The sequence below is a fragment of the Rousettus aegyptiacus genome, unplaced genomic scaffold (assembly GCF_014176215.1).
Source record: "Rousettus aegyptiacus isolate mRouAeg1 unplaced genomic scaffold, mRouAeg1.p scaffold_m13_p_4, whole genome shotgun sequence".
NCBI classification, from domain to species: domain Eukaryota; kingdom Metazoa; phylum Chordata; class Mammalia; order Chiroptera; family Pteropodidae; genus Rousettus; species Rousettus aegyptiacus.
In genome coordinates this window covers 120,432,204-120,458,102 of record NW_023416307.1, presented here as the reverse complement: position 1 = coordinate 120,458,102, position 25,899 = coordinate 120,432,204, and the positions used below count along the sequence as shown (strand labels likewise).

Below are 25,899 nucleotides of genomic sequence, written 5' to 3'. Positions count from 1 at the left end.
TTTAATATATTACATTAAATCTTCAGACCAGATAGTTTCACTGGAGAATTTTGCCAAATATTTTAAAAAATTAACACCAATTCTACACAATATCTTTCAGTAAATGGAAGAGAAGGAAACACTTTTCAGTTCAATTCATGCAGCTAGCATTACCCTGATATCAAAACCAGACAAAGACAGTACAAAAAATTTTAAAAACTACAGACCTACATCCTTCATAAATATAGATGTGAAAATCTTTAATAAAACATTAGCAAATAGGATTCAGCAATGTATTAAAACAGTTATGTCTCATGACCAAGTAGGGTTTATTCTAGGAATGCAAAGTTGGATCAACATTTAAAAATCAATTAATATAATCCACCATGTTAATAGGCAAAAAGAGAAAGTTCATGATTATATCCATCAATGCAGGAAAAGCATTTGATAAAATTCATCACCCATTTATGATATAATGCCCAGAAAAATAGGAATAAAAGGAAACTTCCTCAACTTGATAAAGAACATCTACAAAAAACTACATCTAACATGATACTTAATGGTCAAAGACTAAAGGCTTTCTCCTAAAATTAAGAACAGGCAGGGATGTCAGTTCTCATCACTTATATTCAAGTAGTGCTGGGAATACTAGTGCAATAAGTCAAGACAAAACAAGGCATACAGATTGGAAAGAAAGAAAGAAAACTGTCCCTGTTTGCAGATAACTTCATTCTCTACATAAAATATCCCAGAGAATCTCAAAAAAAAAAAATTGAAAAACTTTCTGGAGCTAAAGAGTTCAGGAAGGTCACAGGATACAAGACAGATGTAGAAAAATCTGTTGTATTTCTGTATACTAGCAAAGGATATGCGGATACCAAAATTAAAAATACAATCCCATTTGCAATCACTCAAGAAAATGAAATACACAGGTGTTAGTTAAACAAAATGTACAAGATTTGTATGAAAACTCCAAAACACTGATGAAAGAAATCAAAGAATATCTAAATGATGTGACATAGTATATTCATGGATTGGAAGACTCAGCATAGTAAAGATGTTCATTCTCTGCAATTGCTACCAAAATCTCAGCAATTTTTTGTAATATAGAAAATATTATCCTAAAATTTATATAGGAAAGCAAAGGAGCTAGAATAGCTGAAACTGTTTTGAAAAAGAAGAACAAATTGAAAATATATCAGGCTACCTGATTTCTCAAGACTTATTACATAGAAATCAAAGCTGTGTGGTATTGATAGAGATGACATATAGCTCAAAATGGAATAGAGAATCCAGAAATAGATCCATACAAATAAGCCCAACCAATTTTTAACAAAGATATAAAAACAGTTCACTGGAGGAAAGATGATACTTAAGCAATTAAACATATATTGGTTAAAAAAAAAAAGTTTAACGAATTAAAAAAAAGGGCCTTCTACCTAAATCTCAAACCTTATATGAAAATTAACTCAAAATGAACCATGAAGTTAAATGTAAAATGTAAAACTATAAAACTTTAGAAAAAAATGTAAGAGATAATTCTTCAGTATCTAGGGCTGGGCAAAGAGTTTTTAGACTTGACACCAAAAGCATGATTCATAAAAGAAAAAATATGATAAATTGGACTTCACTAAAATTAAAAGCTATACTCTGCAAAAGACTTTTGTTAAGAGGATGAAAAGACAACCTACAGACTGGGGGAAAATATTTGCAAACCACAAAATCTGACAAAGTACTTGTATCTGACATGTATTAAAAAAAAAACTCTCAAAACAACAGTAAAAAAAGAAATATCAAATAATCCAATTAGAAAAGGGGCAAAAGTCATGAAGAGTCATTTCTCCAAAGAGCATATACAGTTGGCAAATAAGCACAAAAAAAATGTTTAACATCGTTAGCCATTAGAGACATTCAATTAAAACCACTGTGCGATATTATACCTTATCAGAATGGCTAAAATAAAAAAAAAAAAACACACCAAATGCTGATGAGGATGCTAAAAACTAGATGACTCATACATTACTGATGAGAATGTAAAATGGTACACCCACTCCAGAAAACAGTTTGAAAGTTTCTTTAAAAAAAAAAAAATGACAAAACCTATAACTACCATGCATCCCAACAATTGCACTTTGAGTGTTTATCCCAAATAAATGAAAATGTATGTTCACACAAAATACCTGTACACAAATGTTTATAGCAGCTTTACTCATAATAGCCCCAAACTGGAAAAAACCCAAATGTTCTTTAATTGATGAATGGTTAGACAAACTGTAGTAAATCTATATCATAGAATAGTATTCAACAACAAAAAGGAATTAACTATTGATACACAGAAGAATGTAATGGATCTCCAGAGAATTATACTGAGTGAGAAAAGCTAATTCTAAAAGGTTACATATAGCATGATCCTATTTATAGAACATCATTGAAAGAACAGTATAGAGATGAAGAACAGATTCCAGGTTGCCAGGGCTTAGGGATACAGTGGGGAGGGAATGGGTATGACCATACAGGGGTGGCCTGAGGAAGCTTGTGGTAATAAAACAGTTCTGTCTTGATTGTGGTAGTGGTTACATAAAACTACAGATGTGATAAAACTGCACAGGCCTACACACACATTCAAGTGCTTGTAAAAGTAGGTATCATTATGTCTACCCTACAGATGGGGAAATAGAGGTGCAGAAAGTTTAAGCCACTTGACCCAGGGCTTCTGTTTCTTCAAAGCACACACCCATGACCACTTTGCCGCATTCCCTCTACCCTCATAGGCCACACCACCCAGCAGACAGAGAACAGAGAAATCCTATCTTGACACCTCTGCCAGTGGTGGATTGCTCTTCTAAGATAGGGCCTGGGAGGGGTGAAGGCCAACTGGCAGGTTTTGATGGGGAAGGCAGAGCTGGGTACCCATATCGCCAGATCAGCTCCTAGGGGGAATGTGGGGAGGAAGGGCACCCCTGCTTCTTTTCTATTTCCATCCCCACCTGACCAGCCCTAGCCCAGTACCAGCACATAGGGGACATTCCATACCATTCTTCCCTTCCTACTCCTTTCTGGCTGTGTACCTATCAAGTCACCCACCCCTAATCAATACCATCTCCCTTTTTTCAGAGCTGAACTTTGTCGCCCAGTCCCCAGAGCCAGCAAGACATGGGTCCCATTTGCCAAAACCGGACGCCTTTCATTTAACTGGAACACGTGGAGGGGTGAGTTGGAGACTGGGGCTTTGCTGCGGTTGGGGGAGGAGTAAATCTGGGAAGAGAGCACTGTTGGGAGGCTGCTAATGGAGGGTCAGCCATGCAGGAAAGCAGGTTTGACAGCAGCTCCCTTTCCCCTGCCACCCTGGCAGGGACACATGAACTATTTATGCACTGTTGTGCTTGTTTGGGAAAGTCCTCCCACAACCCTTTTGGATTTGCATGGGAAGCATGGCATAGAACACAGAGAAGGAGAACAGCATCACTTCGCATGGTGAACTGAGTCTCGGTTCTCTCATCTGTAAGATGGGGAGAGCATAATATCTTATTCTGATGCAGGTCAAGCAAAGATGATCCATGTAAAGTGCTTAGCAGAGTAGTTGGATCACAGCGGGTGCTCAATAAATGCTGATTGAATGAATAAACATTCTAGGTGCCTAATGCATGTTGTTTAAATGGGGCAGCCCTCTCTCTGAGGTCAAAATGCCACTCAGCCTTCCAGACCGGGCCCATATGGCAGCTCGGTGGAATTTCTATGGCTTCTAGCTGGGATTAAGCACATCTTTCCCTATACTCCCGAAGCCCTCACTTTGGGCCTGTTATTGCCTTGTTCAGGCTCTCTTGCATAACACACACACACACACGCACGCACGCACGCATGTAGGTATGTGTGTGTATATATATGTATATATATGTATGTATGTATGTAGGTAGGTATGTTTGTGCGTATATATGTATGTAGGTATGTATATGTATACATACCTACATACATACATACATATACATATATACACACATATGCCTACATATGTGTGTATGTGAGTGTATGTGTATATACACCTCAAAGTCCATGCCTCGCTCCCATTTTCACCAGAAATCACACTGCCCATCTTTCAGTATCAGACCCAACTTACCTTTTGTAAGAACATCCTCTGAGCCAGAGCTCAGAGTCATCTCATCTGACCTTGCCAGGCGGTGTTGTTAACCCTTTCACAGATGAGCAGACTGAGACCCAGAAATAAGTCACTGGAGGTAGGAGAGCCAGCATGCAACTCCAAGATCCTGAGCTTACTTCCTACTACCTCATTCTGCGGGGCCAGGAAGATAAGTAACTCCAGACCGAGTCAGGGAGGGAGCACACAGGCAGACTGGCCGTGCGCCCCTGTTTCCTACCCTCAGAGATCACCCAGACCTCTTGCTTTGCTGAAGCTTTGTTTATAGCCCAAGCGCTTTGGAACTAACCAGATTGTTTCCAAACACATTACATAATTGCTCACATGTTTATTTAATGCCATCTCTTGAATATTAAACAATCAATAATATGGAACAGAAACTTGAGCTTTTAAACCCAGCAGCTTTTGACAGGCATGGGTAAGGAAAGAGGCTGAGAACCATCTATGAACCATCCACTGAAGGAGAAGGTCGTATCAGGTCTCTTCTTCTCCTAAGATGGGTGAAAGGCTTCCCAGGCCCATGGCTGGCAACCATGTACTGAAATTTTCACTGTGTGGTTCAAACTCTTTCATTATATAAGAACAAAGATGCATTATCTCTTCCCTAAAGGATGCTTGGAGCCAGGGTTTATTTGTTTACAAGAGTTTATTGAGCACCCTCTATGTGTAGTCACTGTTATGCTTTTATTCATCCCTGGGGTGCCCTCAGAATGAAACAAATGAGACCCTGTCCTCATGATGCTGACACTCCAGTAGCCGGGTAATCAATAAAGAAGATGGCTTCAGGGTATGACAAGCACTGCAAAGAAAACAAAATTGGGTGGCAGGGTAGGGAGTGGTGGGTGGTCACTGAGGAGGGGGTGTTTGACCAGAGGTCTCACCGATAGAAGCAGCCAGCCATGCAGAGGTCTGGAGCTGGAGAGTGTTCCGGGCAGATGGGAGGCCTCCAGAAGCAAGGGGCCTTGTGGGGTTGAGAAAGAGCGAGGACGGCAGTGACCTGGGGAAGGATGAGCAAGAGCCCTACCTAGCTGGGAATGCCTGCCTAGGGCCAATCTGACAGGGCCTAGAGGGACTCCGTGCAGAGTTAAATTATAGTCTACATGCAGTGGCAAAGCTATTGGAGAGTCTTACCTATTTGCTGAATGTTTGGAAAACATCCCTGTGCAGCTGCGAGAGGACCAGGGGTGACAGGCATGGCAGGAAGGGCTGTGTCAAAATTCTGGTTCTGGAATGCTGGGGTGGGGGTGGTCGAGGAGAATCTAGGGAAGGCACAGGAGGGCTGCTCAGGCCCCAAATGCTAGTAGATTTGTCCAGGTGATCATGAGTTTCTCCAGGGCAGCTATGGAGGGCCTGGCCTTAACCTCGGAATCATAACACCGATGAGATTGATGATAATAACAGTACCTAAAATAGCTAAGCACTTACCATGAGCCAGGCATCGAAATATGTCCCTTTTCCTCACCACCAATCTGCAACGTATGTAGTTTCATTATCCCCATTTCACAGAAGCAGGAACCAAGGCACAGAGTGGTTGAGTAAAGATTAGCTCAGCAAGCAAAGCTGATCCATCTCGACTGCACATACATGGCTCTCAATCCATGTTGGCTGAGTAAATTAAGAACGACAATAGCAATAATAATAGCAATCACTTAATACAGTGCTGGATATGTGTCAGGCCCTATTCTAAGTGCTTTTAAAAATATTAATCATTTTGTCTTCGCAACAGCCCCATGAGGTCAGCACAGTCACTGTCCCCATCTTACAAAAGGAGAAACTGAAGCACAGAGTGTTATCACTTACCCTAGGTGGGATTCAAACCCAGGGGGTCTAGCTCCAGAGCCCAGGTTTTTAGTAAAATGCAGTGGAAGTGGAGGAAAAGAAAGTGAGGTCTGCATGTTCAAGCCTGGGGTCTTGGCCACTTGCTAACAAGCACTCAGCAGCACCACTTCTGGGCTGGGCCCAGTGATACAGTGAGTGAGGTGAGGGCAGGCCCTCCAGGAGCCATGGGAGACCGTGAGTGACTAAACTGCACCCCTCCCCCCGCTATCCCCGCCCCCCCCCCCCCAGCCTCTAGTGGCCAAAGCAGAAGGGCCTCCCGGAGCCTGACCCACCCACAACTGCTGAAATGAGCCATCATAGCCTGAGTAGAGAAGGGGAAACCCCTTCAGAAGATCCAGAGAGAAAATGAACTGAGAGAGATTAATGGAGTCTAAGAACATTTATGGGAAATGTTTTACTCCCAAGTCTGTGCTACAGCAAAAACACCCGAAACATCCTCAGTGGAAATCCATTTTAAAATTTACAGGCATCTTTCCTTATAAATAAATTCGATGGGCCGAACTTCCATGTTGGAGCAATGTTTTAGGCTGTCATAACTAACACCAGTTTGCAAAGCAACTCATACCCCTCATATGTGGACAGTAATCCCCATCTGAGAGACAGCGCTGGCGGCCAAGGACAATACGTGAGAAGGTGCTCTGTGAAAAGTGAAAGCTTGCACAAACAAGGGCTTTAAAAGTCCTCAAGGCTTCTTAAATACCTTATCCTTTAGGGAGGTGGAACATTTCCTTCCTTCCTGTTTTCTCCAGTGAGAGAATGGAGAAACCCGTATGCCCTCCTCCTGGCCACAGTCTGAAATAATGGGACAAAGTGGTTGGGTCAGTGCACCGTGAATCTCTGATACCAACCTGTTAACTCTAGGAAGCTTCTCTGCACAGGTGCCGTCTGGGGAGGCAGTGTGGCACAGCGTCGACAGTCTGGCCACACGGCCCACAGGTCCTAGCTGTGCAATCCTCAGCAGCTGTTTAAATGCTCTCTCATCTCAGTTTTATCTTCGTTAAAATGGGAATAAGAAGCTCTTCTTCTTAAAGGCATTGGAAGGATTGAGTGGGAGAGAAAATCTGGTATATCCAGCACGGGGCCTGGGGTATCAACGGCTGCTCAGTAGGTCTCTGTTCTCCTGGTGTCCCCAGTGGGAACAATTGCCTCCAACTGTGAGGACTGCAGGCCCCTTTGTGCTGGGACCAAGTCAGTCTCTCTCAACTGCACAAGCACTGGGAATTGACAGTTTGCCATCCATATTATTTGCTGGGGCTGCTGTAACAAAGCACAACAGACTGAGTGGCTTAAAGTAACAGAAGTGTTGCCCACCAGTTCTGGAAGCTGGATGTCCAACTCAAGGTGTCGACAGGCTTGATTCCTTCTACGCACCATGAGGGAGACTCTGCCTCAGGCCTCTCCCCTAGCTTCTGGGGGTTTGGTGGAGATCTCTGGTGCCCCTTGGCTTCTGAATGTATTACTCTCATCTCCCCCTTCACATCTTTTTCCCTCTGAGTGTGTCTGTCTCTGTGCCCAAATTGCCCCTTTTATAAGGATGCCAGTTATATTGGATCAGAGCCCACCCCAACGACTTCATCTTAACTTGCTTGCCTCTGTAAAGACCCCATTTCCAAATAAAGTCACATCCACAGGTACTAGGAATGAAGAGCTCCACCATACCTTTGAGAGAAGAAGGGATACAGTTCAACCCATATCACCATCATAATTGTTTGAAGTTGATTCTGAATGGCCTGCCAGTTCATTCGTGACACTTCTCAAATAGACTAAAAGGATTTTTTACATCATTTCCCAAGAGAGCAACATGCTTCTCAAAATCACAGACTCCTTAGCTTTCAGAAGATTCCCTATTGACTCTTGGCCTTAACAAAGTCCAGTCTGGGTCTCTGGCCATTATGTTACGTGAAGAGCAAGTGGGTTTGAACCCGCATTCTTTGTCAGCCCAGCTGCATGCTGGACTTCAGGAATGCAGGAAGTCAAGGTCCCAGCCTTCGAGGCAGCCACAGGGGAAGGTCACAGGACAGGAGGACATGCAGCTGGCTGTTATTGGGCAGATGGGTGCTGGGGCCACCAGGGCCCTTCCCAGCAATGATCTTTAAGGATGAGGAGAAAAGGCTTCCTTCCTGGGCCACTTCCCGTCTGTCACCTTGAAGGGGGAAATGTCCTTCCTGAGTCCTCTAAGGACCATGGAAGAACCCTAGTCACTCTTTGTGTGGTCAGATAACTGATCAATCACTCAGCTTTCATTCTGGGATGAGGCCCACTCCTGACTTCCTGCCTACACAGGAAGTCTGGAAGTGCAGAGGAACCCCAAGCCCATCACCCCCATGGCATCCCCAGCTTAGCCGGGAGAGATAAGAGGTCTGTGGTAGACCCCCACTCTTCCTGCCAGATCCTCATTCTTAAAATGAGATTCCCACATTGCTTGAACTGAGAGCCAACAACCTATATTCCCAATGCCACAATGACTACTGAGGACAATGAGCTGTGATCTGGTTGGAATGCACCAGACTAAGCACAAACATGCCTGAGTGCTCAGTTCGAATCCCAACACTGCCATTCTGAGCTCCGTGATGCTCAGTGAATCTTGCCACGTTATCAGTCTCAGTTTCCCCATGTGCAAAGTAGGGATGGTTTTTACCTCACAGATGAGGGAAGTCTATAAAGGACCTTGTGTGTTACCGGCTACCCAGCAGGCACTCTCCCTTTTTTCTCTCTGGGCTTCAGTTTTCCCTCCTGCAAACAAGGGATTTGGACTGTGTAGGTTCTGGCCAGCTCTGTAGGGCTGTTGTGAGTGACCTCCAGGAAGTCCAGCATTTGATGGGGCAGAGAAAACTCTCGATGCCCATAAGCCTGCTCTGCCAGGAGCTTCTATGTGACCTGGGGCAACTGCTACCTGCTCTACACAGGCCTGGTGGCTCAGGATGACTGTCAGCCTGGAGTTGAGGGCTCTGCTCCCCAAGTCAATGGGAGAAATAAAAAGGGACCTATCTTCTCTTCTTAGGCCGAGAGTAATAAAACTTGTGGGATCTTACTGTTTGAAGAACTCCTTAACAATCCCACCCAATGCTGTAAGCTTTATCCAGAATCCTTGAAGTAACTTTTTAATTTCTTCCTGGCTACCTCCAAGGATAGGGCCCTCACTACCTGTTATGTGGCAAAGTGTAGAGATGGCACACAGTTCAAGCACTTGATGCTCAGACGTTGTATGCATAAATAACCCAGCGCTTCTCACTCAAAGCATTTTGACTCTAACTTTAGACGCAGGTTTAACAACATGAGTTACCTAATTTCTTAAGCTAGAGAATAGAAGAACCTACTCGGGTTTTACCTCCTCTGGAAGCATCCCCAGTGTAACTTCCACCCATGTGAAAATCAATCCTCTCTGTCCTGCAGCTCTTCAGATATGCCTCTGTTGTAGAATGTATCATATCGTGCTTTATTTGGTTGTTTAGTTATAGCTCTCCCACTAAACCCTAAACTTCCCAGGAGGAGTAGGGTGGTGGAAAGAGTTTGCTTGGGGTTTCAACTCAAATAGGTCTGACTTTCATGCCCTATTTCCTCCTAGCTGTGTGACCCAGAAGTGATCTAACCTCTCTGAGCACATGGATCAACAATCAGTGTCTTCATGATCTTCTCCCTCCCTCCCCGCCCCCCACCCCTGCCTTACCCCAGAGTCTAAGAATTGTTTATCTCTGTTTCCCCAGTTCCTTACTGACACACATTAGGTGTTCAGCACTTGTTGAGTAAAGGAAGTGCAAGGAGGCCACTGGGTGGGGTACATTATGAAGTCACAGAGGAGGGAGTTTGCTATCGGAGGCAAACATACCGTAGTTTTGGAGAGCTTGCAGAGTTGAAGCCAAGAGCAGAGATACAATGGTCAAGAAAATATGATACACAGGCTTAAAACATGCAGCAATCTGGGGCATTTAATGAGGGGCAACAAAGGTAAACATGCTCGGGAGAGCCTCATGTAACCACCCAGGAGTCACTGCATAGGAATCGCCAGCATATGGTCCCTGCACTGGCCTTGTTCAACAAGGAAGTATTCATTTAGTGCTTGTGTGACTTAAACTGTGTTTTAAAAAGCAAGAGAGTCTGGGAAGCGAAGGATGTCTCTTGGTTGACTAAATAATATGTTTGCAGCATAGATGTTCAACTATTTGTCAAATAGAAGTTGTGATTAACAAAATATAAATTCACTTAAAGATAAAAAAAGATAGGGGCGCGTTCCTCATACCTGAAATGTTTAAAATAAAACAAACAGCACACGACGGGGAAGATACAGGAGCTGGGAAACCACTCATGTGGAAATGCTCCTTCTTCAGTGATAGAGAAGGGACGTGGGCTCTGCTTCATGGAAAACAAGAAATGTTTTCTTCCTGTTCTCTGAAACCCAGAGAAGAGGATCAGCCAGCTTAAGAGGAAACAAGCAAGGGACATGGGACCAAGAGACAGGGTGGGTGGGAGGCTCTGTCATCTTTTTTCCCTGTAGCCTAGGGAGGCTTCCTGGAGGAAGTGAGATCCCAGCTTTTTGGCCCAGGCCCTCCACACCTCTCCTCAGCTGGCCTCGCCTCAGCATTCACACTCATGTGGCCTGTTTCCTTGGAAGCCTCCTTTCATGGGTCCAGCCAGATGCACACATGGCGGCCACCCTTTCTTCATGTTCCCTGGGCCACTCTACACCAGCTAGTCGTACAGGGAGTCCTCAGAACAAAAGCACTTCCAGGTAACCAGGACTGGAGCCAGGGCACTACTGATAGGATCAGAAACGTCAAATGAACAGTGGCCCAAGAGGAAGCCAGAGACAGAGAAATGCCTGCTACCCAGACTGCTTTTGGCAGAAGCTTCTGTTTCGCCAAGCACGCAGCCTAGTGGAGACCAGCCCGTGCAGGCCGGCCCGTGGCCCCTGGTGGCCAGCCATGCTCCCCTACTCCTCCCCACTCAGGCCTCCCCGCTCGCCGATTCCAAGGCCAGAAAGGGAGGCAGCCCTCCTGGCAACTGGATAGGACCAGGCACCGTGACCATCATTCAGGGTCTAGCCGCAGGCTGAAGACTCCCACAGTGGCCGTTGGTGTTGAAGACGAAAGGTCAGAATAGGGGTTTGTGTCTGTGGCCTGGAACCCAGCGGAGACACCAGGGGATTCTCCACCATCTTCAGCCCAGGTATGGGAAGGTGGGTTCACCGGGCACTGCCCATGGTTCCAGACTGGCTGGGTCTCCAGGGCAGGCATTGCTGAGATGAAAACAACTTAGTGTAGGGGAGGAACCTGCAAGCCTTTGAGTCCTGGGCTAAGAGGAAGGCTGCATGGTCGAGGCCTGGTCCATAGGAGCCATTTGGAATTAAAGCGGATACCCTCTGGGGGACATTCCCTGGCTCACACAGCTCTGTAGGTGCCCTTCCTCCAAAGGACTGCTATAATCGGGTAAGAGAACAAGCTCTGGAGCCAGACTATCCAGATTCAAATCCCGGTGCCTATGCGCAACTTTGTTCATTTACTTCAGTCTCTCTGTGCCTCAGTTTCCCACCCTATTAAATGGAGGTGGTGATAATGGTACCTATTTCATTCTTCTGCTGTGAGGATCAGATGAGATGGTAGATGCAGCCCCTTAGCGCAGGTAAGTCCTCTGTAGCTCTAAGAATCATCACCGTTCCCTGTTACTCCCTAAACATAGGACTAGCCTTCAGCGACAAGGTCAGCTCCAGTAGAAAAGTTAAGAGACCCTTTAGGCTACCTGCTCATTTCAAGGTGCAGCTACAAAAGAGACAACCTAAATTATGGCCTCAGACTCTGAGTCAGACAGACCAGGGTTCAAAACCCGTGTGTGCAAACTTTTCAGCTGGGAAGCCTTAGACAAGTTCTTGATCCTCTGACTCCCATTTTTTTCATGTGTGAAGTGGAGATAATTATGGGACCTACTTCACAGGATACTTGTAAGAATGAAATGCTGCATACATAAAGGGTTTATCACCACCACCACCATCCTCATTACCATCATCACTGTTAATATTTATTAATGTTGTTGTTATTGCTTTTATTTCATTAATATTAGGAAAGGGAGACTCAGGGAAAAGGACCGCCTGTCGGTCATACGTCATGTCAGAGGGCAGGACAGGCTCCAGCCTGGCGCCCTAACATCCATCCCTATTTTTTCTGCTCCCCTCATCTCATTGGCTCTTATTGGTCTTTGTTACCTCTTAGCAGACCCTGCCTAGAGCTTGGCTTCTTTTTGAAAGAGATCCCCCTAAAGTATCTGAAACCCCTAAAGCACTAACCACATTGCTTTCAGGCATAGGTCTGGGGTGTCACACAGAGGAAATTGGCATTCCCCAAGAGGCTGGGCCAGCAGAGAGCAGGGTGGGAAGTTATCTTCTTCCATGGTTTCCACAACCCCTCTCCAAAAGGTCTCTAGTGTCCCCACTATCCCCAGAGATCTTTGGCCAGGGGGAAGTCCAAAGGCAGAAAGGATGCAGCTTTTGAGGGCAGATATCTGAGAACTGCAAAACTCCTTGCACTCCAAGAGGTTCCTTAAGAAGAAAAGGATTAGGACTCCAACTTCCAACAAAGTTTCTTTGGACGTAGGGCCCAGGTCTGGGAGTCATCCTCGGGGTTCTTCTGTTTCTGTTAGCAGATATGGGCCATCTCTGCAGGCTTGATTATGTCTCCTCCACCTTCTGGTCATGAGTTTGGGCCTTCCCTGGCAGGAAGAGACAGAGATGCAAGAAGAAGCAGAGAAGGGGGAGGATTGGGTTCACTTTAAGGAGAAAGAAGAGTATGTACCTGTTTTAGTAATATAAATATTACATAAGCAACAATAATAAATGTTCCCATTTATTGAACATTTACTACATACCAAGCACTGTGCGACGAGCTTATATATGTTATCTCAGTTAATCTTCTATACAGCCTTATCAGGTAGAAAATGTCAGTATACTCAGTTTACTCAGTCCCTTCTCCATGAATGAACTAGAAAGGGTTTACTTATATACCATGTGGTGATTACAGATGCTAAGCAGATGATACCAAAGAATGATAGACTTGGAGTAGAATATAATAGGGAGTGCTGGGGACTGTGGGGAAAGAGACATTCAATTGTTCTTTTATTGAGGCATGATATACATACATTAAAGTAAGTAAAGTGCACTAATTTTAAGTGTATCACTTAATGATTTTTACATATAGTAATATATCTAACCACCACCCAGATAAAAAAAAAATAGAATATTTCTTGTACCCTGAAACACTCCTTCTGAGGCATTCTAAATTTTTTTTTATTCTGCAACACTATCACAGCCAAGAGGAGCCTAAGGAGACATGATGACTAAATATAATGTGGTATTTTGATGGGATCTTAGAATACAAAAGAGGACTTTATGTAAAAACTAAAGAAATCAAGTATGGACTTTAATTAATATTAACAAATCAATATTGATTCACTAACTGTGAAAAATATACCATACTAATGTAAGCTATTAATAATAAGGGAAACTGGGTAGACGTGGGGTAGATGGGAATTCTCCGTACTTAGCAATTGTTTGTAAATCTAAAACTTCTAAAACAAACGGGTTTTTTTGTTTGTTTGTTTGTTTTGTTTTGTTTTTTTTTGTTTTAAATGGAAGCGTTTTACAGATTCTCAAGTAAAATATGTCCATGGACTGGATCTGGCCTTTGAGCAGCCAGTGGTCTAATGCCCTCATTTTACAGATGGGGAAACTGAGGCCCAGAAAGAGAAATCCCCTTGTGAAGGGCCCCACACGAGGTCAGTGGCAGATCCAGGACTAAAAGGCTAGTCAGTGCTCCAGCTGACTAGTAAAGAGTGGGATCCAAGGTTTGGGCAAGGGGCTGCTCCCTGACTCCCTAAGTGCCTTGCTGAGGGCTTGCCCTACAGGAAGCTGCCAGAGGCCGCTCAACTTCCCTCTGCTGCTTCCTTCTGAGCTCCCTTGGGCTGACAGTTGGAAACCAGTCCTCCTGCTGGCTTCAGTGGAGTGGTCATAAGCAATTCCTGTTCTGAGAGCAGGATGTCACCTTCCTGTTCCAGCCAGCCTCGATACACCTTACAGGTGTTTCCCATGCCCAGCACAGGGTCTGAGTTGAGTGTTAGATGGATAGGTGAGTGAAGAAATGAAAGAGGGAAGAATAAATGGCAAGGGTGGGCAGGCGAGGGTATACAGGGGGAGATAAAGCATGTCAGGAGCACAGACTCCACAGTCAGAGGGCCGGCATCAACCACTGGCTCCGAATGACCTTGGACAAGTCACTTAGCCTCTCTGTGCCTCAATTTCTTCAATTTCTTAAAATGGGGATAATAATAGTACCTATGACTTATAGGATCGTTGAGAGGATTAAGGAGTTGATTGACATATGAGAGAACGAAGTAATAAATTAGAGGAAGGAAGGAGAAATGGGGGAGGGGTGACATTTAGTTTTCATATTGGGACATGGAAACTTAAACAAAGTCACAAGTCTGGCCACTAACTCAGGAAAAGGGGTGGGTAGCATGATACAGTGATTAGCACAAAAATTCAAGAGCCAGGTTGCCAAAGTTCAAGTCCCAAGGCCACCACTTACTAGCATGTAGCCCTGAGCTAGTGGGTTAACCTCTCTGGGCTTTAGTGTCCTCATCTGTAAAGAGTGTGTGATAACAGTGGTACTCACCTCAAGAGGTTATCACAAGCATTAAGTAATTGATTGATATGCGATTAGCAATTAGGACTATGTGTGGTATGCTTAAAACAACACTTGGCATATAACAATTGTTTGTTAAGTAAATGGGCAAGGTTGTATGCCAGAAGCGCACTCTCTTTCCTGAGGGGCCCTGACTTTCCTGGCAATGTAAACTCACATTCTGAATCCAGGTGAGAACCCACCCTTAACAAAGTCAATTGAGAAGGCTGAGCTGGTGACCAGCTTCCCATCTCTATGGCCTCACCTGCCTCCAGCCAACTCAAATGGGCAGCACTTCCAATATTTGAGAAACCAGAAATCTATATTCTTATGCACGATCTCCCAATTTTTAAACATTGGCACTTAGTTCAATTTTATTTTAAGCTCTGAGCAAAACAAACAAATTTATTTAAAGCTGGCTGCTCTCCCAAGTGGCTGGTTTACAGCTTCTACCCCAGTCTAGCCCTGCTTTCTTTTATTTTTCTCCTGCATTTTAGAGAAAGGGAAACTGAGGCTTAAAGAGAAATGCTTAGACTCGTTGTGTCTTACCACCTAGTGGGGCCAAAAAGCAGCCTCCTAGTTCCCCAGTCCTGGCGGCAAGTAACGCAGGGCACCCTGGGTAATCAAACAGACTTTGGGCAACGTAAGGGAGAACAACTCGGGAATTTCCCCCTCTGCCTAGGGTTCTCCCAGTAGCGTATATGAAATATGATGGCATCAGCACTATGCATTAGGGGTGCAGCTGAGTATAAAGCAAGGGCCTCCCCCACTTCCAAAGCCATAGCTAAGATTCACAGTGTTCAGAACCCCAGCTTCACTCCTGGCCCTGGTCCAGCAGGTGGGGTAGTGGGGCAGGATTCCAAGGGGCTCTTGAATCTCAGGCTAAGGGAAGGAGCTAGCAGAGAACTCTATGGTTTAGGAAGTCTCTAAGTGAGAGGTAAAGGGGTTGAGGAAAGAAGGGAGGCATGTTCTGGAGAGAAATTTTAGAGGGGCACTTTCTGGGAAGAGGTTCATTTACAGGCTTGTGATACTCTGAACTTGAGTTGTTGTTTTTCTTCCTATGGAAAAACTGTTCTTTGGTTCCCCCTTAACCTGGCTGAACCTTTATTTCGTCATCTGTCCAATGGGGATCAAAATTGCACTTACCTCCTGCAGTTCGTGATGAGGGTGAAATGAGATGACACCCCAGAGGATTAAACAGTATGAATCAGCCATTGTTATCACTGTCAGCGCAGCCAACATGCCTGCTGCACAAGTGGTAGCTCGAGAACCTTTCACTCTTGGCTTCTCTTTACCCTGACTCTCTGCATGTTTGTGGTCTTTGCTTTGCCTAGAGAGTTGAGTGCATCTACCAGCCATGGAGCACCTCTTGAGGGCAGGTTCTGTGCTAGCCCATTCCACCATTTTCTCTTCCTTGACCCTTAGAGCAGCCCTGCAAAGCTAACATCATCACCATCTTTTCACATGAAGAACCTGAGGCTCTGGGACGGAACTTGACTTATCCCAGGTCACCCCTAGGTGGGAACATGACCTAGAGTAAGCCACGTTATCTTCCTGAGCCTCCAGTTTCCTCATCTGTAAAAGGAGGTACAGGATACCCACTCCCAGGCTGCTGTGAGGCTCTATGAGGCAATGAGTTAAAAAGTGCACGGTCAGCTGTAAATCCCAACCAAACGGACAGCATCAATGTGAGTCCTGCTCCCGTTAAGGGTTCAGTGCATTTTGGCAGCAAGAGCTATGGAGAAAAGTTATTTCAAGTGTCTTTTTCTTGGGTGGTTTCCAAAATGCATCACCTTCTAGCTAACAAGTGCAAAGCTAGCTTCCGCAGGGGCTATGTTCAAAGCAAGTAACTTCCAGTAAAATGACCTAGGAGGTGGAAAGGAGATGGACATGATGCTCCCAGGGAGACAGGATCATGGAGAAGGCCTCAGGCTATAGTCAGACAGATGTGGGATCAAATCCTGGCTTTTCTACTTTGCTAGCTGTGTGACCTTGAGCTAGCTAGTTAACCTCCTGAGCCTCACATGGAGGATTGTTGTGATTAAAGGGATGAGCACAGCAACTGAGAAGAAGCAAAGCATGGGAGTCCACAGACATCTGATGATAACCGTACCAAGTCCAAGGCTGGGGCTGCAGACCTTGCATGGAGTGAGAACAGGGTAGAAGCCATTCAAGGGGCCCAGAGAAGAGTCAGCTGCTGAACCCGGAAGGGAAGACTGGTGAAGTAGGAATTATTTAGTACACATACCCTGAACCATAAGCAGCTGGAGGGCAGGCACTGTGTACTTTTCATTTGGTGCCCTGGCTCACAACAGGTGCACAGCATATATTTTAAAAACCAAATCTAACATTTACTTTCATTTCGGCTTCGTATCTACCCACTTAATCCTCCTGTCTTTCAGTCTCCAACCCCACTGCCCTACCTCTGTGAAGTATAGAAGGACACTTACCATCTCTAGTATATGACAGACTTGGGTTCAAATCCTCATTGGTACCCTTTGAACCCATGTTGATACGTTACCTGCAGAAGTCTTTATCTTGGTCCAATACACATCAAAATACAAAGGCACCATCTCCAAACTCACTCTCGGCCCCTCTAGCCCTCATCTCTTTCTCTGCATTTATTTAGGATTTTTTTCCACCCACTTCCATGGACAACAAGGGGTTTATCCAACCTCTATTACCTGGCAAGACTAGGAATCTGAGCTTAAAACCACCCATCCCCACCCCTTACTGCCTGCTCAGTGCTGGCTTCCACCCCGGCCTCTCCCTCTGGGCCCTTAAGCTAATTACAGGCTTCCCTAAATCATTCTAAACTAAAGCTAATTAAATCAGGGTCAGCCATCAATTTTCTGGCTCAGGACAGACAGTCCAACACCTCTCTTCCACTCCAGAATCCTGAAGCCACACCTTTCCAGCTTCGTTTGAGTTTGAGAACAAGGTTTTATCACTTAGGGCTGATTTGAGGAAGAGCAGCAAGATGGGATGTTTTCCCAACTGCTCCTTTATACCATGTCAGGCTGACCATGTGGGATCAGGTCGCGGGCCTGAAAGAGTGGGGCACAGCCAGATGTATGCTGCTAGGGGAAGGTGTGTGCAGAGACAGAGTAGGTGACAGCTTCTCCTTGGCAACTCCCCACAGTGCTGATGCCCCCGCATTCTCATCAGCAATCGTGTGTCATGAACAAAGAGCTCTGCCTTCACTCCGAGTCCCGCCATTTGCTAGGTGAATGTCCTTGGGCAGGAGGCTGGAGGCTTCACCTCTCTGTGCCTCTGTTTCCTCATCTGGTGATGGTAATGCCTACCTCACAGAGTTAATGAGAATTAAGTGAGATAACATCTGAAGCACCACTGTGGAGCAAGTGCTGAGCGAATGTTCGTTGAACGAACAAGTGACAACAAAGTGCCTGGTATAGGGCTGCATGCAGAGTACACACCAAATTACATTGGTTCTCTTAGCCCTCTTGGAATCCCCATTTGTAACTATGAATATTCCTGGGGAAAGGTGGCTGATTTCCTAAAACCTTTTTCTGAATAAATTTATTGCACGTTTTCTCCCTTCGAGATGCCAGGGTGAGAAAAATCAGAGCGGGGAAGGGGCCACAGGGATGAGAACTGGGGCCTCCACTCCTACAGCCTGCTCTTCCTTTTCCTGGGCTTCAGTGTCCTCCTCTGTGAAGAGAAGAGACTTGCTCACTGTCACCTTAATGCCAGTCCCATCTGTGATTCTCAGCCCCTTCCTGCTCTATTCCCTAATTAGCCATGTCCTCTCTAACTTCCCAGAAGGAGCCAATGTCCAAGTCCACCACATACATGGCCTTCACTGTTTGCCACCCCACCCCTAGCCTCTTGACTACCCACAGTGAGTAACAATTAATTAATGAGACCCCAAAGCAGGGGACACATAGGGGCAGGTCCACTATATGGCTGAGGACCCACAATGTGTGCCAAGACCAGCGTGTAGTGCTCAGGATACAGACTCTGGAGTCTGGTTTGAATCTCAGCTAGCTGTGTGGCCTTGGGCAATGACTTTCCTGTGCTTTAGTTTCTTTCTCTGCAAAATGGGCATGATAATAGTATATCCCTTGTGGGGCGGGGATAACTTAGTTTATGTTGTAAGAACTAAATGAATTCATATGTACCAAGTGCTTAGAACAGGACCTCGTATATAGCTGGTCCTCCCCTCCCTGAACATTAGTCATTACCCATATTTCAGGATCTCTTTGAATCCTCACCACAGCCAGCCCAGCCTGGTAGTCTGATGGCTCCCATCTTACAGATGAGGTTCAGAGAGGAGACGCCGCTTACCCTGGTCACCCAGAATGAAACCCTTGCTGCACTCATCTCTCTCAAAGAGGAGAATCTGACAGTGCCTGTCAGGACAAGCAGGGCTAGGGCAGCACAGGGGTGACCAAGAAGGGCCAGGACTCCCTCAGAGGCGAGAGCAGAGTCGGGAGGTGGCTATAAATATGAGAGGCGAGGGGCTTTCTAACTAGGCCAGGAATGTGTGTTAGTCATTGAGGTCAGAACGGGACACAGCGGCTCTTGGCTGGGAAAAGAGTGTATCCAGGAGTGAGCTCTCCCAGGCTCAGGTGAAACTGGAGAGCTGAGCTGAGGACGAGAGTGACAGGCAGTACTCAGTCAGGTGGCACACTGGCACCAATGACCTTTGTCATAGAGGTGGGGGCCGACCCCCAGGAATGCCTCTCCTGCCCCTTCTAATCACAGAGAAATCCTCTGTAACCCAGATCCGATCCACCACCTAAACCCAGCTGCGGGCCCAGGCCCCATCTGCGGTTCCCAAAAAGCAGAGCTAGGCTGCCATTCTGAGTAAGCACGTCCTTTCTATTTTAATAGCTGTGCACTTATTTTAATGTGTTAGGAGAAAAATACAACTGGCAAAGCAAATCTATGATCTCGTGGCTATGAATGCTTAAGATAATACTAAGTAGGTGTATATTTTTTAAAAAAGGGAGTTGATTTAAAGAAAAATGTGAAGTCTGTGCTAGTACATGTGGAACTGACAAACAATATTACTGAGATGTGAGGGGTTCTGGCCCACAGACAAAATGCTGACCTCCTTGCCGCACGTGTCCAGTGGCCTTCTGTGACTTCCACCCACACCCAGCCTCGCCCTTCCCCAAACATCCCCAGGCACTTGCATGCACTTCACCCCACCTCCGCTCTCACAGTGCGCAGTGCCCACCACCTGGAATGCCTCTCCCATCCACATTTCAGCTAGCGAGGACCAGGGGAAACGAGCTCCTCACTGAAACTTCCATGGGGCCAAACGAAAGTATTCCCCATCCACTGCCACTTCCTGCACTGTGTGAGGGTCTCCCACAGATGGGACTGTCATTCCCTTGGCGATGCGGAAACCAAGATCTGGGTGTGTCTGCTCTTCTACCTGCTGTACCCAGCTCAGTGCCTGGCACTGGGCTCAGGCCCAGGAAGCAGACACCTGGTCAGATTCTGGAGCCGTCACTGCCTGGTGCCAGACCATGCACGTGCAACCTCACCTTTAGGACTAGGTCCCCCCCGCCCCGATCTGTCAGATGGGGACAGGTTTCCTTCCGGGGATGAGGAGATGGTGCGTGGAGTCAGTGAGTTTACTCCACCCAAAGGCACCTGGAGGCATGTACCTGGCATGTTGCCACAAATCCTGGCCTTTATTATTTTCATGACCAAGACTGTTGTCATTATCGGGGGCTGGTGGTTATTCATTAAGTGAGTCCACAGTGGTGCAGGGTTGAGGGGAGAGACATAAGACTAGAACATCTTTGCATTTAGGATTCAGAGAAAGTTCTCAGCACCTATTTATCCCGTCCATTTTGAATACGGAGAAACTGAGCCTCACACCCCACCCTGGAACCAGAGCCCAGGACTTCTGCCCTTCCATCTATGGTTGTTCCCCCACCACCTCCCACCCCAGGCTGCAGGAAGAGGTGATCAAGGCCAGGACTCACCTATACAGCAACACGCTGTAGCCCACCCCTGCCCCCACCTCCACCAGTTCCCAGTGAGGAATTCCAGGGGCTGTGGCTGGTAGAAGAGTTCTCACTTCACTGAGGCAGTGAATCAAAAGCCTTATTCTTTGTAGATTCCTCTGATAGGTAGGAGCAGACCTGACCTTTGTCATTTGTTATTTTTAGCTGAGCAGGCCAAGGAATGATAAAAACCTGTATGGGAGCTGACTATAAATATCATGCCTGTGGCGCTTTTTTTTTTTTTTTTTAACACATCTAAAAATCTAAACAAGCATTGCCCTTCAAAGCAGAATAACAGCGTTAGCAGGGCGCTTTACAATCAGCCAGCCAATTTCACAAAAGCTATTGCAGGGGATCACCACCCGGTTCCCTAGGGGAGACATTTTTATCGTCCCCATTCTGCAGATGAGGAAATAAGAATGAGATCTACCGGTAAAGCTGTTGGCACAGTGCCTGACCCCAGAAGAGGACCCCAGTATATATCACTGTCCTTATTGTGGCGTCTTCAAGAGGTCAGGTAGCTTGTCCAGGACTATAGGGAGAAGGGAGTGGGACCAGGACCTCCATGGGGCACCTATGTCCAAAAGCCATAGGCCACTGCCTTACAGGGCAGGGTCGTAGGGAGAAGAGGTAGTTGTAGAAAGATCAGAGGAGCGGGCACTGGGCATTGTGGAACCTTCAGCATGAGAGTTTAAGTGAAAAGGTGATGGCTGCAGTGCTGGAGGCTGAGCCGAAAAGGGTTCAGCGGTGAGAGAGGCAAAGGGGCAGGGGAGAGAGAAGACCATAGGCCAACAGTTTTCTAGGGCAGCGCCACACCAGAGTCACCTAGGGTGACACTGAAATCCCTTTGGGCAGAGAGATGATCCATGGCATGCTCCATGGTGGGAGAATAAGAGAGACCTCCCAAGAGCAGGTTCCCAGGGCTGGGTGGGTAAGGGCAGCAGGCCTGGAGAATCTGGTCAAGGGAAAGCAGAGCAGAAAGGGGTCCTGGGACACCAAGAGCAGAGTGGACTCCAGGCAGCAGCGTTGAACTCCTGCACAGGGCTCGGTGGTGTGTGGTGAACACGTAGTGACCAGCTCTCAGGGCCTGCTTTGTAGTATTTGCCAGTTTCTCTGGGGTAGATGCTCCCACCCTAGCAGATTGCAAACTACCAACATGAGATCACTGATATCCACAATCAGATCATATGAGCCAGTACGATCAACTCCAGCACACCACTGGGCAAGACTGCCACCACACCGAGCCACCAGGATAGGATACTTAGGTCCTGTTTACTTTAAGGGAAGTGGGGCAGGCTTGTTGATCCTTTTAAGCTGCCACTAATTGTGCCTGTAACACATGACAGGCAAAGTATTTTACATGCAGTATCTCAGTTAATTCCCAACACAATCCTCTGAGATAGACATTATATCTGTCTTACTGATAGAGAAACTGAGGCTCAGAGAGGTCACAGAGCCAGTGAGTGGTAGAACCTGGATTTGAACTCAGGTGTGTGTGAGTTCACAGCCTACACCAGAGCCGTATACCACTCAACCTCTAGCCAGGGTAGTTCTGGAAACTGTGTTGGGGCTGCGTTTTTAGACAGAGGTTCGTAGGTGGTTTCTTCTATGGGGCTGGCAGCAAAGACCCCTGACCAAGTCCCAGAGGAGATGGTTACCACCCTCGGTGGAAACCCTGAGATATTTGAGACACCCCCCACATGGGAAGAGCACGAACACTACCTTTCCCTCATCCCAGGACAGAGCCATCACTTAGCACCTCACAGGGCTCCCTAAGCCCTCCCTCCCGCCTTCTCTTCCTTGCTACTGAGTGTTCTCCTACAAATCCCTGCTCCAGGAGGCAGTCCCCACACCACCAGGTATGTAGTCAGTTCTCAATTAATCCCAAATAAATGAAGAAAAGAAACAATGATATCTTCACATTCTCTGTCATTTTGATTGAAATCGAAAACCAGATTTCCTACAACTTAAAAGTGTTGTCACCTTTGCAAAACAGAGACGGAGAAACAAGCCAGACTTTGCTGGGCTTGTCACATGTTCTCACTTGAGCCTCACAGCACTCATAATTGCAGGTATTATTCCCATTTCACAGGTGTGGAAACTGAGGCTCAAATTAGCCAGGTGATTAGCTCAAAGCCACCCAGTAGTATGTGGTATAACAGGGGTTCAATCCTGTATCTCTTTGATCTCCAAGCCCTTGCTCTACTGTGCTGTGTCCCCCATAAAGAAATAGTATCTTATATCTGAGAAGCTGCTTTCAGTTTGCCAAGTCCCATCCATGTCCTTCTTTTATTTCATTATTGCAGGTTAGCCTGTGGGATTAGTAGGACAGAGAGACTGGAGGAGAGAAGGGTGGGCTCAGGAGAGCAGGACACCCTGCTCTGGCTCAAGGCAGTTAGTCCCATCCCAGCTGCCTCCTGGTCCAGTGCTCAACCTTCACCCTTCAGGGCAGCCTATCAGTAAGAGCAGTAGTGAGTGAGTTGGCCCAGGCCTGAGGGCAGTCCCAGCTCCAGAAGGCCTACAGAGGGGGCCACCCAGGCCTAGAATGTCCCCCATGATACAGGATTTCCTTGGAGGGTAGCCCTAGCCCTTGTATAGATGGTCTTTGGGGCCATATCTGATGAAGATGGGTTCTGAGCAAGGCAGCCTCACATGGCGACAGGGCTTTTCTTATAGGGTTGAAGGGGTGCCCTGGAGCCAGCACTCACTCCCTCCCATCCCGGGCTTTTCTGCGGTGGGTCCAAAGCAGGTGGCTGCCCCTGTCTGGACTTCAGGCTCCCCATCTGTAAAACTGAAGGGTAGGGCTGACAGAGGGACACAGTAGCACCTCCTGGCCCTAGTGGGCCACAGTTCCACGTAAACCAGCTCCACAGGCAGATCTCAAAGGAAATTCCCTCTGGGGAGAACGTGGGATGATGCTTCTTTGGAGGCCATTGAGGCTCTGTCGGCATTGCTCACCTCCCTCAGCCCCAGCTTTGGCTCCATACCCTTCTTCTATACCTCGCTCCCTTCTGTCACTTTCTAGACACCCTGGCAGGGTCCAAGTGTTCCCCAGACCTATAGCAGAGTAGTGAAGATGTCTGAGTTCAGATCTCAGTGTACTTACCAGCTAGACAACCTTGGCCAAATTACACGACTTCTCTGTTCCTCAATGTCATCATCTGTAAAATGGGGATGATAATCAGACGACCTTAAAGAGTGGGAATTAAAGGAGCCAAGATATGAAAAGTTCTCGGAACGAACATTCCCTGGAATGTAGTATTTGTTCACTCAGTGCCACCTCTCAGTACTATTTGTGATTCGCAGTAATACCATCTCTTCTGCCCAGCAACTCTCAGGCAGGGCTACCATTGGGGGCAGTCTGGGGGACTGGAGGGAACCTGGATTGAGAGTACTGAGCCCACAGGTCTTATCTCAATCACCCATAACCCTGGGGGTTGAGGGAACCCTTCACTTCTCCTGGCCTCAGTTTCTCCTTCTGTCAGGCAGCTCCCCTCAGCTCCCAGCACACTGGGAACTCCACGGATGTCTGCTGGATGTTTTCATCCACCTGCCTGTGACTCTGTGCAAGCAGGACCCCTTTCCTGCTTGCTAATGTGTCCCTGGCTCAGAGTCTCCCCCAGTCACTGTTGGTTGAATGAATGTGTGGTCTGTGGAAGGTGTGATGTTACTGGGGTGTCGCTTTGTGACATGGCGTGGAATTCTGTAATGTGGCAGGCTCCTCACCAAGGGCTTACGTTTCTAATCCTGTTTAACCATTAAAACCCTAAGGTCCCTCCCCTTCCCGGGATAAGGACCCACAAAGCCCCCACCTTCTCTCCAGCCCCTTGCCCACACTATTTTCATCATTTGGGCCTCCTTTTACTTCCCTGAGAATCAAGCTCTTTCTAGCCTCGGAGCCTTCGTGCATGCCCTTCTCTTTGCCAGAAACACCACCTCCTCCTTTTATCTGGAGAGCTCCTGCTCAGCCTGCAGACCCCAGCCGGGTCACCACCACTGCCTTCTTCAATTCCCCAGTCCACTCCCACCAGAGATGGCAGGGTCCTCCTGCTGACTGTGCCCACAGCCTCTGTCCCATCATCTCATACCCCTGTGAAAATTGACATTGGTTTGTCTGTTAATTTCATTTCACATGTCTCTAAACCCTCTTGAGAGTAGACACCATGGGCTGTTCTGCTTACTGCTGTACCCTCAGCACCTAGCACAGAACCCAGCAAGTAGTGAGTATCTATGGATAACTGTTGAAAAAAATAAGTGGGCAGAGAGGCAGGAAGCATGCCTATCTTACAGATGAGCAGCCTGAGGCCAGAGAGATTAAGAGACTTTCCCAGAATCTCACAGTCCATCATTGGGGGGTGGGAGTGGGGCTGGAGCTAGTTCATCGGGCTCCAGCTCCAAGTACTTAGCACCCACCCCCACTCCCTTGCCACCTTTGGGTGCAATGGAGGATTGAAGCAGGTGAGCCCCTTCGCATCCCAAAGAGAAGGGGCCGGAGTGGCAGAGCAAGGACTTCTCATCCTCTGAGAACCCTGGCTGCTTGGAAACCTTGTACAGGGTGAGCCCACACCCTGCTGCACCTCCGTGAGCATTCCAAGAAAGATCTGAGTTCTAACACTGGCTCCGGCTATGTGATCCTGGGCTGGCCACCTCCACTCGCCAGACCCCAGTTTCTTCATTAGTAAAATGGAAGTGATTCATATAACAGGTTAAACGTGTATGCACAGAAATGTAGACAGGAAAGTGCTCAGCAGAGAGGGACGACGTTGTCCCTGTGGCCTTCATCCCATCCTGATAACATGGTGATGGCTGGGATGGCCACATTTCATTCTAACTTCTTATTGGTTACAGTCCCAGCAGTGTCTGACCATCCAGTCAGTCAGCCAGTGGGTCGCTCAGCTTGCAGTATTCTCAATTGTCACCTTCTCTGCTCCTGTCCTCTCAGAAACCTCTTTCCCTACAGGATCCCCACAGCCTCCTCAGCAGGAGCACATCCAGACACATTGAAGGCTGAGGGGCACACAGTGCTTTTAATACCCAGTCCTGTGCCACATGGCTGTGCACCCCTGAGCAAGCCACTCACCCTCTCTGGGCTTGTAAGTTGAGGACTGATATCACCAAATTCTCCTGGAGCAGTGGTGAGGAGTAAACACTAGTTCATGTGTTAAGTGCCTTGCACATAGTAGGCAATCGGCAAATGACAGGTTCCTTTCCCTCTTCTCCTGACACTCCTGATTTCATTGTCCCCACTTCCTGTTGTTTCCTTCTTCTTCCTCCTCTT

General features: G+C 46.8%; 1 protein-coding gene across 9 annotated transcripts in view; it reads left to right on the top strand.

Moving 5' to 3' along the window:
- The window catches only part of ATP2B2 (ATPase plasma membrane Ca2+ transporting 2), a 359,406-nt gene that overhangs the window by 155,288 nt on the left and 178,219 nt on the right, over positions 1-25,899 (top strand). For all 9 annotated transcript variants that reach the window (XM_016121355.2, XM_016121360.2, XM_016121357.2 and 6 more), the window contains one exon: positions 3,094-3,188. The gene's annotated coding sequence lies outside the window, so the exon portion shown is untranslated. The remainder of the gene's footprint in view (positions 1-3,093; positions 3,189-25,899) is intronic.